The sequence below is a fragment of the Cinclus cinclus genome, chromosome 1, assembly GCF_963662255.1.
Source record: "Cinclus cinclus chromosome 1, bCinCin1.1, whole genome shotgun sequence".
NCBI classification, from domain to species: domain Eukaryota; kingdom Metazoa; phylum Chordata; class Aves; order Passeriformes; family Cinclidae; genus Cinclus; species Cinclus cinclus.
Genome location: NC_085046.1, coordinates 149,403,697 through 149,419,352, shown reverse-complemented (window position 1 = coordinate 149,419,352; position 15,656 = coordinate 149,403,697).

Here is a 15,656-nt window from a genome sequence, read left to right as displayed (position 1 = left end):
GGAAGTCAGTGTGAGTCAATTGACTCTAATACGCTTCTTGCAATTTCAAGCATTTCTAATGAATTTTTACTCTGTTATTAAAAATAATTAAGCAGACAATAGATCACTTCTCTTTCTCCTGAATAGGAATGAGCATCTGCCAGGAGCGTTTTAACATTTCCGTGTTTTAAAGCACCAGTGGCCACAGAGGAAAACACACCCTGCTCAACCAATTCTTTAATGATTCTTTTGATTGAAAATGGAGCTAGTGTATCACTCAGAACATGCAATGCTTCTATTCTGCCAAGATATATTATTTAACAATGGGTGAATTTTTCAGAAGAACTCATTTTAATTTGTACTATCAATCTAATGACCCATAGGAATGATTGTAGATACAACTGTGGCACATGAGTTTCTCCTGTCAAAGCAAGAGTGTAATTTTCTTTGCATCTTCATTAGGGAAAACATTTCAAGTGTTTAAGCCCTGTACAAAAATTGCTTATAAGTTGCTTTGTTTTCATGTTGCCTTATTTGTGATGGTCAAGTAAGGAGAATTTTCTCAGTCATAGAATTATTGAATTATTAAGGTTGGAAAAGACTTTGAAGATCATAAAGTACAGACATCAACCCAGCACCATCACCATGTTCACCACTGAATTGTGCCCTCAAGGGCCACATCCACACATTTTTTTATTTTTTTTTAATACATCCAGGGATGATGACTCCACCACTTCTCTGGACAGCCTGTTCCAATACTTTAGAACCCTTTCCATGAGAAAACAAAAACAAAACAAACAAACAAAAAAAAAAACAAAAACAAACAAACAAAAAAAACCCCAACAACAAAAATTATAATATCATAATATTTTATTTAAACCTCTTCTGGAGCAACTTGAGGCCTTTTCCTTTCATCCTGTCACTTGTTTCCTGGAAGAGGAGACCAGCCTGGCTGCACCCTCCTGTCAAGGAGCTGCAGAGAGCAATAAATTCACCCTCAGATTCTTTTTCTCTAGGCTGAGCCCCACCCCAAATTTCTTCAGCTCCTCCTCACCAGACTTGTGCTCCAGAGCTTTCCCCAGCTTTGCTACCTTTCTCAAATTGTTCATCCCAGAGCTTCTATCTTCTCTGATATTTGAACCAATATCACTTCTTGATGAACCAACATCACTTCAGAGGTGTTCCTGCTTGATCCAGGCTGGAGCCAGACACATCTCCTGTTGCATCCACACTGGAGTGGAGACCCAGCAGCTTCTGGGCTAGGCAAGGATGTTCCCAGAGACAGGATCCATTGGAAAGATCCCACTTGCCATCTCCTCTGGAGGCTTTAGCTCACAGATAACCTCACTGCAGCCTGGCAAAGAGACTGATCCGCACCTCTGGTGAGCATCTGCTGCCTGCCGAGCTGCTAATGGACCTTTCATAGATCTGCTCCTCTGCATGCGATTTCTCTACTTGAGTAAAAAGTGAAAAGGCAGAGTTTTATGTGGTAATAGCACATTTTGACAGGCAAAGTCCATTATTTTTATTTCAAGTGCTATTTCAGGACTGCTAAGGGCAACATGAATGGACTTTTCTTAAAACTAATTTCTCCAGGCTTGGGCTCACTTTTGTTAAAAGGTTTCTCAAGGCAGGTTTTGCACTGAAAAGTGACATAAACAGCCACACTGGTTCAGTTCTGTCCTGTAAAAATGTGGTTAATGATTAAGCTTATCCTTTACTTACCTAGAAGAAATGGGTGAAACAGGTGACCCTGCTCGTGGAATCAGATGATCTTTAAGTTTTCTTCCAACCCAAACCATTCTGTGACTCCATGATTATTTCAACAAAGGAAGAGCTTGCCATCTTTAGATCTTTCAGAAATAAGGGATAACCACTTAAAAACAGGATAATTAGTCAAGTTCATGTCTTTTCCCTAAGAAAATCTCCCTAAACCTTTAACAAAGTCTTTTTTTCTCAAATATCTGTCTTGGAGGACTAGCAGAAGGCTCATGGCCTGCATGATGTGTTGTACCCATGTTTCTCACAAAAGTCCCACCTTAGGGGGCATTCCATAGCTGAAAATGTAGAATCATGGAATGGCTTGGGTTGAAAGGGAGCCTGAAAGCCACCTTGTTCCATCCCCCTGCCATGGACAGGGACATCTTCCACTACCCCAGGTTACTCAGAGCTCCATCCAACCTGGCCTTGGACACTTCCAGGGATGGGGCAGCCACAGCTTCTCTGGGCAACCTGTGCCAGGGCCTCACCACCCTCACAGGGAAGAACTTCTTCCTAATGTCCACTCCAAACCTACTCCCTTTCAGCTTAAAGCCATCCCCACTTGTCCTATTACTTGTAAATAGTCCTTCTTTATCCTTCTTGCAGACTTCCTTGAGGTACTGGAAGGACACAATTAACTATTCCAAAGCCTTGTCATTCCCAGGCTGAGAAAAACCCAATTCTCTCAGCCTTTCCTTATAGGAGAACTTCCCCATCCCTTCAGTCATCTTGGTGGCCTCACCACCCTCACAGGGAAGAATTTCTTTCCAATATCCAATCTAAATCTACTCCCTATCAGCTTAAAGCCATTTCCCTTTGTCCTGCAGTGCCCTTGCTAGCAGTCCCTCTCGAGCTTCCTTGGAGCCCTTTTAGGTACTAGAAAGTTGAAATTTGGCCTCTCTGGAGCCTTCTCATCTCCAGTATGAATAATCCCAATCCCCTCAGACTTTCCTCATAGGAGAGGTGCTCCCTTTAATCATCTTTGTGGCCCTGACCATCACAGTTCACTGCTTCTTTGGGAGGGCTCTGAGGACGTGGAAACCCCTCAAGCACTCCTCTTCAGCTTCATTTTCTCACAGATCCCTCGAAGCATCAGGAAAGCCATGGAGCCTGTCAGCAAGGCACTGACTCCCAGTGCAGCCCTGCTTGTGTCTGTCGCAGCAGTTCCTGCTCTGCCTGGGAATCCCTGGCTCCACTGGCATGGGATGAGATCATCTCTGTGTCCTTTGCCATATTCCAGAGTGCCTTCCAGACCACCTGCACTCATTGCCAAGTTCCTCCAGAGATTGATCTGTAGAGGAAGGTGCTGAGGAACCCTGGGATGACCAGAAACATTTGTGATTTTCATACAACAGGACTAAAAATCTCTGATAAAAAAATAAACAAAAATAAACCTTCTTAAACTTCTGGTTGTTTTTCTTTCTATTAATTTTAATTAATTTTTCTATTTTTTTATTGGTTGCTTTTAATTATTTGAATTTTTTAGATTAATTCAGGTCCTGCCTTCCTGCCTCTTTCCCCCAAAATTAAAAAAATTGGTTTTGTTCTTATTTTATTCAAGAGAAGCTGAGGCTTGTATGTAATAATTTTGTTTTGAATCTCACAAGAGGCAGGATTTTATCTCAACAATTGGCAATGTTTCTATAATAAAAGCCCCTGTGCTCAATGGGGTTTGGATCTGATTCACAAATAGGATGGAGGATGTGAACACTTAAATTACAGGACCTCTAAACTTTTAGCATATTAATAATATAACTGGTTCAAATGAGCTGATAAACAGTAGTTTGTTCCTTGTTCTTCTAATCAGTATATAAATATATTTTTTAAAAACACGATAAAATCTGAATGACTTCTTCATACTGGAGCTAATTATTATGGTAGGTGGAATGGTTTGGCTTAGCTTCATGTTTTTTTTCCTCCTTCTGTCAACAAACCAGCTCATATGCCAACTATGATTCCCTTTAACAATCTAAAATAGAAGCAAATACACTGGTATCATAAACTATTCTGTTCTGAACATGTATAATATAGCCTTTCATCTGGGGGTGTTTAAGATGTCTTGTGTTCAAAAGATTATTTAAACAGCCTAAACATTTTCATTTGAATGCCCCTTGTAGCTGGAGACTGAATTTGCCATCCTGAACCCTCCTGGATCTTGAATTTAGGTGGAAATTCCTCACTTTGAGTAAAAGAGATCCAACAGGGTGGTGTTGTGGTAATAGCACCTGGATTTGCACAGGTCTTTCTGGGGTCAGGATTTCCACAGACATGTGAAGCGACCCTGAGGGAATCCAAGCAGGGCAATGGAAAGTTTAATATGTAAGGCATTGAGCCTGGCAGAAATGTGCAATCACGCCCCAGATAAAGCTGATATCCATGTGGGAAATAATCATGATGAGAAATAAAAATATTGCCAGGTTCTAAAAAACCATGTTTTTACACGAGGAAATCGAATTGATGATAACATTTAGGATCAGCAAATACTGCACGAGCAGAGAGAAAATGTGAGTTAGAAAGATGAAAATATGTGTTTCACAAGTCTTTTTTTTTCTTAACTGATATAATCTTACCACTGAATAAGTCACTGTGATATACATCTATGCCTATCTGTGCTCTCTGAAATGAAACATTTCTAGAAACCCCTAAGAGATTAACATATTGAAAAAAAAAAAAAGGAATTTCAAGCATAAGTTCAGTTTTCTTTGGATTTCCAGGCAACTAATTAACTCACATGGAAAATGGGCACCTATACTGGAGCATCAAAAGTGACTGAATGGTGTGGTAACACTTATTAATATGAGTCAAGGCCAGTGGCACAATGGGATAACCTTAACCGAAAGAGACCTTTGTTTTTCATTGCATTTAACCACTGCAGCTTCAAAATATTTTTTTTTTCTTGATTTGACTTTGCCTGAACAGCACAAAGATGAAATTGGTATGTCAGGGGGATTGGAAATAGATGATCTTTAAGGCCCCTTCCAATGTAAACCATTCTAGGATTTTGTGATTCTGTAAAATAAGTGTTTGGCCTTTTATTTGGTGACCTTAGATGACAGAATGGGCATTAAAAAACACCCGACAAAATGAGGATGTCAGTGATTGAATTGTCAGGAAATGGCACTTGCTGGCATGAAGTTCTCTTTGCTGGAGTTGCAAAGATGAAGATGAGTTTGGGACAGTGTTTTTGGATGGCTGTGTAACACTATATTGAACTCTCTGGGAACGTCCTCAGACAGCTGAACATGATCTATCTCAGCAAAAGTTGGAGAGGCCCTTGGAGTGCCTTTGGGGCTCTCCAAATCCCTCCCAGGCCCCACTCCGGCATTCCAGGGTTCACTTTGCATCTAAACAAGTTCCTAGCACAGAGGCAGCTCAAGAGGTGCCAGTTGCCCTTGTTGCACAGGAAATTTTCCAAGTATATTTAATTTTTGAGCACAGATAGAGTCTCTCAGGAAAAAAAAACACATTACATCTGCAGCTTCTGCTTTTCTGCTCTTGCTTTGCTGGTTGCAAATATCTGCAAGGGGCCCTAATTCAGAAAAGCCTCTCTTTATGCGCAGTGTAAAACCCCAGCCCATGGCTCATACAGGTTAAAACCCTCAGGCATTACCTAACTTTTCCCCACACACCAATGGCAATTTGAATTAGTTTTCCCCCTGCAAGAGCTGACAGTAAAACTTGAGGTGTGAGAATCACAGAATCATGGAATGGCTTGGGTTGGAAGGGAGCTTGAAGGCCATCTTTCTACAAACCCCCAGCCATGGGAAGGGAAAATTTCCACTAGACCAGGTCATTCCAAGCCCTCTCCAATCTGGGCTTTAAATACTTCCAGGAGTAAGGAACACACATCTTCTCTGGGCAACCTGTGCCAGGGCCTCACCACCCTCACAGGGAAGAGTTTTTCCCTAATAGCCAATCTAAACCTACCCTCTTTCAGCTTAAAGCCATCCCCACTTGTCCTATCACTTATAAATAGTCCTTCTCCATCTTTCTTTCAGGGTTCCTTGAGGTACTGGAAGGACACAATTAAATATTCCAAAGCCTTGTCATTCCCAGGCTGAGAAAAACCCAATTCTCTCAGCCTTTCCTTATAGGAGAACTTCCCCATCCCTTCAATCATCTTGGTGGCCTCCTCTGGAGTTGCTCCAACAGCTCCATGTCCTTCAGAAGGCTGAGAATGGTCAGCATAAGGGGCACTTGAAGCCATACCTCTCATTTTACTTATTTATTTATTTATTTTACTTGCTTTACTTATTTTACTAATTTTACTTAATTAATTTCCCTGGTGTGTAACAATTACAAAGGCTTTAATCCCAACACTCTACTGAGGGTGAGCTGGACTTTAATTATTTCCATAAGACTTCTAGGAATAAAAACCACCATTTAGTGGATAAAATAAAGCACGGCTATGTCTGATCCAGGGCAGTGATAGTGAAACATCTTCAGAGGTAGACAGTCAGCTCTTTGAGAGTCCAAGGTTGTGGTTTCCATCCTGGCAGAGCCCTGGACATGACAGCTGTGACTCACAGGCACAGTGGGTTACAGGACCTCCTCTGAAAATAGAAGCTGAGGTCTCCCAGCTTGCAGTGGTAACCCGCCCAAACTAATGAGGGAGATTTGTTCAGCGTGTGAAACATTTCTTGTTCTGTGATTAAAGGAATGATTTGGCAGTAAATGTGCTGTGAATGAGCTGACAAGGCTCTGAACCAACCAGCAAATGACTGCAATATGCCGTTTTTATTAGAGCATGCGTCAGCCAGCAATATTTATTTAGAAATGGATTTCCAAGGGATGCAATGGACCTAAAGGTCATAAACTCCCGAAGATTTTGGACTTTTTAATACTGAGCTCTCCTTCTTTTCTAGAGTAGATGAGTAACCTCTCTGCTTCACTGTTCTTCCCAAATTCCCTTGAAAATTATTTTGTTCTCGTCTGGCTGTTTGCATTGGTTAAAAGAAGGATGGAGGTGGTGTGTGTTTGGTTTTCTTTCTATAGCTTCAAAAATAGAGACTTTGGGCATAGAAGCAGCAAAGAACAAGGCTGAAAGTAAATTTTTGGGGCTTCTCACCTTCTCAGGTACATTATTTGTCCCCAAATTGTGAACCTCTGTCCTAACCCCCTCCTTTGCACCAAGCCAGAATCAAGGACACCTACACCACTCCACAGCTTGTTTGCCTCGGGTCTCCTGGTAAACATCCAAGGAGTTTTCACAGCCTCTCCAGACAACATTCCTCCTTCATTTTCTTTTATGGCATTTAATTTCTTTTCTTTGCTGGAAGTGGAACAGATTTTGTGTTGTTTTAGTCACCAAGGGCACAGAACTATTGATCTCCTAGGCCACCCTCTCCTTTGTGGGAAGAACACATATCTGGCTTCCTTTAGGTTTCTTTTCCTAGGCTAAACAAATCCAACTGTTTCACTTTCTCTTCACATGTTGTTTTCACATCCTCTTCTCATTTTCACTGTTATTCTCCAGAGGTTTTTCACTACCTGTGGACTCTGCATCTGTACTGTGCCTTTTCAGCCACTGCTGAAATTCATCAGCTTACTGAAGTCTGTGGCTTTTCCATTACCAAGTGAAAGGAGAAAAAAAAATAAAGGCATACTGACCTCCAGGGAATTCTGAAGCTTAACTCCTAGAAACCACCTCTAAGGAAAGAGAAGGTAATTCCATCTCACTGCCCTAACTGAGCTGGAAGGGACACACAAGGGTCATCAAGTCCAGCTCCTGATCCTGCAAACAACAGCCCCAAGAACCCCACCATGGGCCTGAGAGTGTTGTCCAAACATTTCTTGAGCTCTGGCAGACTTAGTGCCATGACCACTCTCCTGGGGAACAGGGAAATTAGGCTGAGACTGTGGAAAAAATAACCACTAAACACTCTAGAAATCAAGCTGTCCCATCTACTTAGCTCAAGAGTCTTGGGGAAATTCTTTGCCCCTCTCCAGCGAGGAAGAAAAGCAAAAGCTGGGATGTAGGCAGGATTCCCCAGCCCAGGGATGGACACTGCCCAGTGCCCATCATGAAATCTCTCAGTGCCCTCTGTGCTCAGTGAGTGGGATGGAAATTGTCACCCTCCTCCTGCACCTGCCCTTCAGGGTCTCTGTGTAGAGGCTCTCTTTGCCTTGAGAAAGGTCTTCTTTGCTGAAGGACTCACAGGATTTACAAAGTCTGTGGTCTTTAGTGGGTCTCATGTGAAATGGAATAGTCATCTGGGACATCAGGTCACTTAATGTAAGGAATTATTCTGAATTTTGATGATCAGGTCCATAGCTGCACTGAGGAGGGGTTATCGGCCTCTGTGGCACCTGTCTAAATTTTAAGGTTTCCTTCTTGGTAGCATCAACATTTGGGTGGAAAGCAGAGTTACTTGGTACTCCAGCCCAGATCCACTTCTGCTTCCAGAACCAGGATGCAGCCTACAATCCATGGGATAAAAAGCTATTGCTTTGCCCATTTGAAGGACTTTAAAGGGGAAAAGCCAACTACAACCTCATCCTGCAGTGCCAAACCCAGCCATGCCTGTGTTCATTGCCACTGTGCTAACAGAAGCCTGGTCTGACAGTGCATCCAGGCAAGCTGGAATGCAAGGAAATGAGGGTTTTTTCTTGGCAATCCAGGTTTAGAAGAAATCCTTAGGGGAATAAAAAAAAATTGGGGTTAAAAATAGAAGACAATTTTTTTTCCCCTCCAAGACAGGCATCTTTTCTAGAACATCCTGTTTGGTGCTGCTTTTGAGATGTATTGGAGGAGGATATAATCCTCCAGTTAAAGCCCTGAACACCTTTTGCTGGTTGCTGGCTCAAGCCCACTCCTTGTATTCAGTGTATTTTTTAACTATTACAATAACTAATAATAATTTTAACAATAACTACAATACAAATTTATGTAAGAGGATGTCAGTTTTAGAAGGGAGATTTTAATATCTCATCTCTACCTCGAGGACAAACACAAAAAGCAAAAAATATAAAAGGAAAACAACTTGACAGAAAAAAATCTGACCATGACTGGCATGAAGATTTTCTTCAGCCATCTAGAAAAAAACAAAAAAATCCAAAAAATCAGGTGTGCCAGGTGTTTTAAGGTATCAGTCTAGCATCATTCTACTTATAGCACTGAAGACAGTCTTCCAAAAACTTCTCTCAGGTGCTGACACTGAGCAACATTAATAAAATTCCTTCCCCAGATAATTTTTCTTTGATTTCATCAAACCTGACACAATATTGCTTCTTAAGTGCCCCAGAAGTGAGTACTATTATCCAGGTAAAGTCAGCCTAGAGGTATGGAAAGGAGGAATAGCTGTTCATGGAGCTGTTGGTACAGGCAGTGAACCATGATGGAGATGGCGTGCACCAAAGTCTGAGATATTTATTATTCTAATTAAATCCAGCTATGCTCTGCAGATACCATTTGCTTCTTCTGATTGCTGGACACAGATTTGTGTCACAGGCATCAGGCAGCCCTAAGTGGAGATGGCTTCCAGCACAGCCACCTAAGCCAGCAGGGAACATCTGGATCATGAAAGTTTTAGGGAGGTAAGGATCACAAGAAGTGACAGAGTTGGAAAATAAGTGTACATCCCAAATTCAGAGGTGACAAGTTCACTGCAGTGGACAGCAAGACTGTGATTCACAGAGATGTAGGGATTTAACCCCTTTCTCTCCACACAGCACATGACAGTGGGGCTACTCAGGTCTAGAAGATATGGACATACTATATGTGAGGGACCAAAAAAAAAAACAAAATTAAAAAAAAACAAAAAACAAAACAAAAAAAAAAAACCAAAAAAACAAAAACCACATTTTTAGGAGTTATCCAGAAAATGTCTTTTTAAATTGGGGTGAATTTGCATCTGGTATAAAATTCCTGTTCATTCATTAATGGCTTCTGAGATAATCAGATATTAGGAAGAAGTTCTTCCCTGTGAGGGTGGTGAGGCCCTGGCACAGGTTGCCCAGAGAAGCTGTGGCTGTCCCATCCCTGGAAGTGTTCAAGGTGATGTTGGATGTGGCTTGGAGCAACCTGGGATAGCAGAAACCCATGGCAGGAGATTGGAATTGGATGGCCTTTAAGGTCCCTTCCAACCCCCCGACATTTTACAATTCCATTATTAACTCTTAATAAGAAGCAACACTTATGTCATGTCCATCAGTCACTAAGTTCGCAAATGCTTCTCCCAGTTTTTATGGCAATTCCCAAAAAATCCTTTCCCAGAAAAAAGAGCTGTATTGCAAGTTCAAGAGGTTCGTTTCTTTTTTAGGGAACTTGGACTGAGCTGTGAACTTTTAATGGGAATCTAGGAACAACCTGAAAGAGGAACTGATCAGATTGCTGTTCTGAGAAAACTTTCTACTCACCTTATAATAACAAAAAAAAAAAAAAACTAAACTAAAAAAAACCAGAAAAGAACAAAACAAAACAAAAAAAACCCCAAAAAAACAACAGCAACACAACAAAAAAAAAAATACAACAAAAAAAATAACAACAACAAAAAAAAACCAAACCAAAAAGCCCACAATTGAAGTCAAGCACTTCTGCCCCCTTACGGAGCATAGAGGACACTGTTATTATAATGAAAGATGAAGTCTTAAGCATTCCAGCAAACATATAATAAATCAATGTCCTTTCTCTTGTTTTAATTTCTCACACAAGATTTATGAACCTGTATATTTAGACTGTTTATTTAGAGCTCTGGCATCCAGGCTACTCTTGGCACAATAAGAGAGCTTTCTGTGAATGGATTCTCAGAAGCTGCTTTGATTTGGCTTTATTTTAATGATTTAAATTTAAGAATCCATCACTGCCTTCCAATGATAAGCTCAAAGTTACCAAGGGCACAGACACGTTTTGCAGTAGCTTCAGTTCTGCTGCAGCATCATGTGTGAATTATACCTGATGCTACGAATGGAAAAATCTCTCCATTCTTCACCACATCCCTCTGTTTCTTCACTAAATCTCATCCTCTGCTGGTCCTGATCCCCTCCCTACCCTCTGCTCTTATTTCTCCTCTTCAGCAGGGAATTCTTGGCTTGCAACCAGGTGCCACCTTGGAGATGAACCAGGGGAAAAGAGAGTTGAGCTCTTCAAGTCCTCCCACCAAAGAGCATCCCTCTGCTTGACTCACCAAAATGAGAATAAATATAGATGTGTGGACAGTTTTTGAATCACTTTTGTATTTCTATCATTCCCTTTAAATTACTAAAACTCTCTGATAGTGGCTCTCAGCCTTTTCTGCATCACGAATGTTCCTTGCTTACACACACCATGGATACCAGCAAGGGCTGTCCTCTCCCGTCACTATGGGAATACAAGGGAGTTATGATGGTTTTCTCCTCCACAAACCTTTTTCTCCAAACAAGGGCTGATATTCCTCATTGTTTCCAGCCTGACTGCTCAGTGGATCACTTCTTTCCATATGACATGTCCCAAATACAGGCAGACTTTAATATCACCAACTGCCACTTGATTGTGGGCTTCTGAAAAAAAAAATAAAAAATTATGATTTCTAACTAAGAAGTTAAATTTATTATTTTTAATTTACTATTTTTCCTTTTAGCATTTTCCTTTCTCGCAGTCTGTGTTAAAAATACATCCTGATTTTTTGACTGCTCCATAAACCCTTCTCAGATCTTCCCAGGATAGCTGTGCTGTCACTCTCCCACTTCACTCCCCCGTGGCTGTGTCTGTCAGGTCACAGTGACCTGACAGCACCCAGCTTGCAGAAGTTACAAGAGAGATAATTCCCCTCAAGAGCCTCTGGTAACACAGCGGAGTCTTCATTAAAATGAGTCAAAAAGTGACACTTTAATCCACAATGGGGAAAAACCTCCTCCTTGCCCTCTCACAGCTGATCCCACACAAGGAGGGCTCCTTGACTGGGATGAACTATGTTCAGAGCAAGAACAGCACATTGCTCTTTACTAACCTGTGGAATACAGCTTTGATGCGGATAAGACACTGCAGTGTATGGAGATATACATTTAAATGATCTAAAAGAGAAAAAGAAGTTTATTTTATAAAATTCTCTGTTATTGTCACATTTTACTGTTGAACAAACTCTCAGAGCCTTAAAGAAATGCGTTTTCCGCTTATCATTGCAGGGATTTTGTAATTTCAGGAGGGCAATGAGGAGGTTGTATTTGGTTCTCGGTGAGATATTTAACTTTCTATTGCATTTCACTCACTCAGTAAACTGTGTAAATTATCCTTTACAATAACCAGAGAGCATGTCACTGCTGAGTAAGGTGCCCTGCCTGGTTTTGAATTTCCGCTGGATACATGGTGTGAGTGAGCATGTAAATGGTTTTGTGCAAGTACAGCAGGTTGGCCGTGTACTGAGAAACTTTGTGTTCTGCTGAAACATTTACTCAGAGGAGCTGTGAAAGGACAGCTTGATAAGGACATGCCCTTCCCTCCTGATGGAAAAATGTCCGCCAGTTGCAACTGCAGTCCTGCAACACTCAGTCTCAATCCAGCAGGTAGAAATACACAGTCCAAATGAGAGATTTTTTTTTTTTTCTCCTTACATAGGCCTCCTTACATAGGCCTAGTCTGGTCATTAATGATAAAATCATGGAATGGTTTGGGTGGGGAGGGACATTAAGTCATCTAGGTCCAGCCCCTGACCCCCTGCCATGGGCAGGGACACCTTCCACTATCCCAGGTTGTTCCAAGCCCCATCCAACCTGCCTTGGATACTTCCAGGGAAGGGGTAACCCCAGATTCCCTGGGCAACCTCTGCCAGGTCCTCACCACTCTCCCAGGGAAGAATTTATTCCTTAAATCTATATTTACTCTCCTTTATTTTCAAGACATTCTCCCTTGTCCTGTTGCTCCATGCCCTTGTGAAAAATCCCCCTCAGACTTTCTTGTGTCCCCTTTAGGTACCAGAGGGGGCTCAAAGGTCTGCCTGTAATCTTCTCCAGACTGAACAAGTCCAACTCTCTCAGCCTTACAGAAGAGCTGCTCCAACTCTCATGGCCTCCTCTGGACTCGCTCCAGCAGATCCACATCCATCTTACTGTGGACCCCAGGCCATGCTCCAGGTGTGGTCTCAGGAGAGAACAGTACAGGGACAGAATTCTCCCTTCAACTGCTGCCCACACTGCTTTGGAAGCAGCCCAGGACAGGGTTGACTTTCTGGGCTGCTGCAGGTGCACAGTTGCCAGTCATGTTGAGATTCTCATCAACCAAGATGCCCAAGTCATTTTCCTCCTGAACGGCTTTGATTCATCCTTACTCATTTTTGGCCTGATGGTAGGGTTTAAACAAAACCAGGAAGCAATTTGGGTTCCCAAGTTTCTCCACACAGTAAAAGATTCACCTTGAGAGCATAGCTCAGCTCATTTAACCTCAGGATTATCTCCTTTACCTAAAGGTGGGAAGAAAAACCCTTCATGCCAGGAACCACAGCCAACCTCAAAGTCTCACTCAAGACTCACCTAAGACAGGTTTGTACCATGCAACAGAGAACAACAAGAAGGCCCCAAGTCTGACAGAGTTCAGGAAACATTTGGACAAAGCTCTCAGGAGCAGGATGTGATTCTTGGGGTGTCCTGTGCAGGGGCAGGAATTGGACTGGATGATCCTTGTGGGTCCCTTCCAACTCAGGATATTGGATTCTGTGATTCTATCAGAGATTCGCAATTGCCAGCACAGCATCATCCCAGTTTGGGACTGAAGGTGACACAGCTGAGCTCTGAGTATCCAGGCTTTTTTCCTGGGCTATCAAATTCCATCCTTTACAACAGCTGGTGATACCTTCTAGTTTCTGCCTCATAATTCCACCTGTAAGTAAGGTCTTTTGTTTCCATTACTGGCATTAGGACACTATCCCAGACCCTTCCATCTTAATTCTCAAGACTTCCCAGACTAAATTAATCCATGTCCAATATATAACAATTTATTCTTGCATCACTCTTGCACCATTCTTGCATAAGGGCTCTGAGCATCCTGATCTGTGAGTGGCACCCCTGCCCATGGATGGGGTTTGGAACTTTAACATCACTTCCAACCCAAGCCTTTCTATGATCATATGGTTCTATATTCCCAGTTCTCCCTCTGCTTAAAGAATCCTTCTTTGTTCCTGGAGTTCACCTGTATTAAAGAATAATCACATTCCATCTGAGCTGCCCCTATCACAGGCTGTATAAAACACAAACACTCCAAGGTTTTCCTACCTGGTAACCTCTCTCTGGTGGTTTGTCCTTCAGGACAATCTTGAAGGCACATTTGCTGTTTATGGGAGCCAAGGCCTGTAAGAGGCTTCATTTCAGTCTCTCCAAAGACCTCTCCTGAGAACCCCTCAGATGAGGCAGCCCGGAGATGTTTGCTTTTCCAGGGCTGTATCATTCTGTGATCAGCAAACACAGCGTGCCCTTTTTATTCCCTCATTTTCCACTGCTCCAGCTTTAGAGCTGATTCTCTTGTTATTAATCCCTACATACATGACCTTACTCTTTGTCCCATTATATTTTTCAGTTCTCCATCCAATTCACCTCACTAATACACCAATCCTCTCCTGAATTGCCTGTACCTCCCAGCTTTGTGCTGTCTACAAAAGTCATTAGTGAAGCTGTATTTTTTAAGTCAGGGTCACCAATGGCAACATTAAATAAGATTAGTCTGAAGACAGAGCATTGTGAAACTCCACTAAAAACTGCCCTGCAAACTACAAGTCCTCCTCTCTTCAGAATCCCAAGTCATTTCTCTTTCATAGTTACTTACCACATTAGTATTTTGGAAATGATCCACATTTTCTCCAGTTAATAATATCCCATGTGGCACAATATTGATATTCATTGAAGTCTAAGTGGATTATGTCTAAAGCATTTTTCTCATCCATAAGAATTGGTTATTCTTTTTAAGGAAAGATATCAGACACAAACAGCCTTTGATAAATCTGTATTTCCTCCCATCTTGATTTATTTTTCACCTCCTTTGGTTGTTTCTTTTCTTTAATTATTCATTCATTTTTGTTTTCGGGAAGATTTATTCTAAAGCTTGCACATTTCTGGGTCTGGGTGTTTGCTTTTCTGCACTCATACATGGACGCTATATTTAATATTTGACACACAGATGGAGCCACCCCCAAATTCATACATTTATTAAAGAGCTTTGAGATGGAGCACTGATTGCCTGAGCCAGCTCTTTCAAATATCAAGGATGCTGATTACCCAGCTCTGTATCTCCTCCCTTCTCCCTGGCTAAATGAAACTACTTTAGAGAGTTTTGTTTCCACTTTGGTAATAGAAATTTCCATGTCCACAGTCTTCTTCCCATTAATCATCTTGTATTTTCTTAGCAGGTGCCACAGCAGAGCCTTACAGAAAACAGAGCTGAAGTAGACTTTAAACTGCAGGGTCATATTTCCATTATCTTCAATGTCTGCCCTGTATTTCTTATTCATGTTTTCTTTCTGGTTTCATGTTTAACTGCGGAAGAATCCTTGTTCCGTGTTTTAATTTTCCTTGTGAGTATTAATCTGAATTAACTTTTAGGAATATCTATGCTATCCCTGCATTTCTGAGCCCTAAAATGCAGTTTCCTCTTCTGAGCTTTTTGCTCTTTGTAAGATCTCTGGTTAATCCCACTTCTCTATTAAGGTGACTTCAGTAGAAGCAGCTCCCTTTTTGAGGAGCCTATTAAATCATCTTTGCAAAACACAGGTTGCAACACACCTGTGGTGTTTTTTGTTTTTCTTTTTTTTTTACCTTCCAGGTGACAGATTTTGCTCAACCTTGAAATTGTTGCCTAAAGGACATACCTACATCCTCTCCCATTATATTATTCCTCAGATTTCACTGAAGTCTTATTCAAATGTTTAAAATAGAATCACAGAATATCCTGAGTTGGAAGGGACCCACAAGGATCATCCAGTCTAACTCCTGGCCCTGCACAGGACACCCCAAGAATC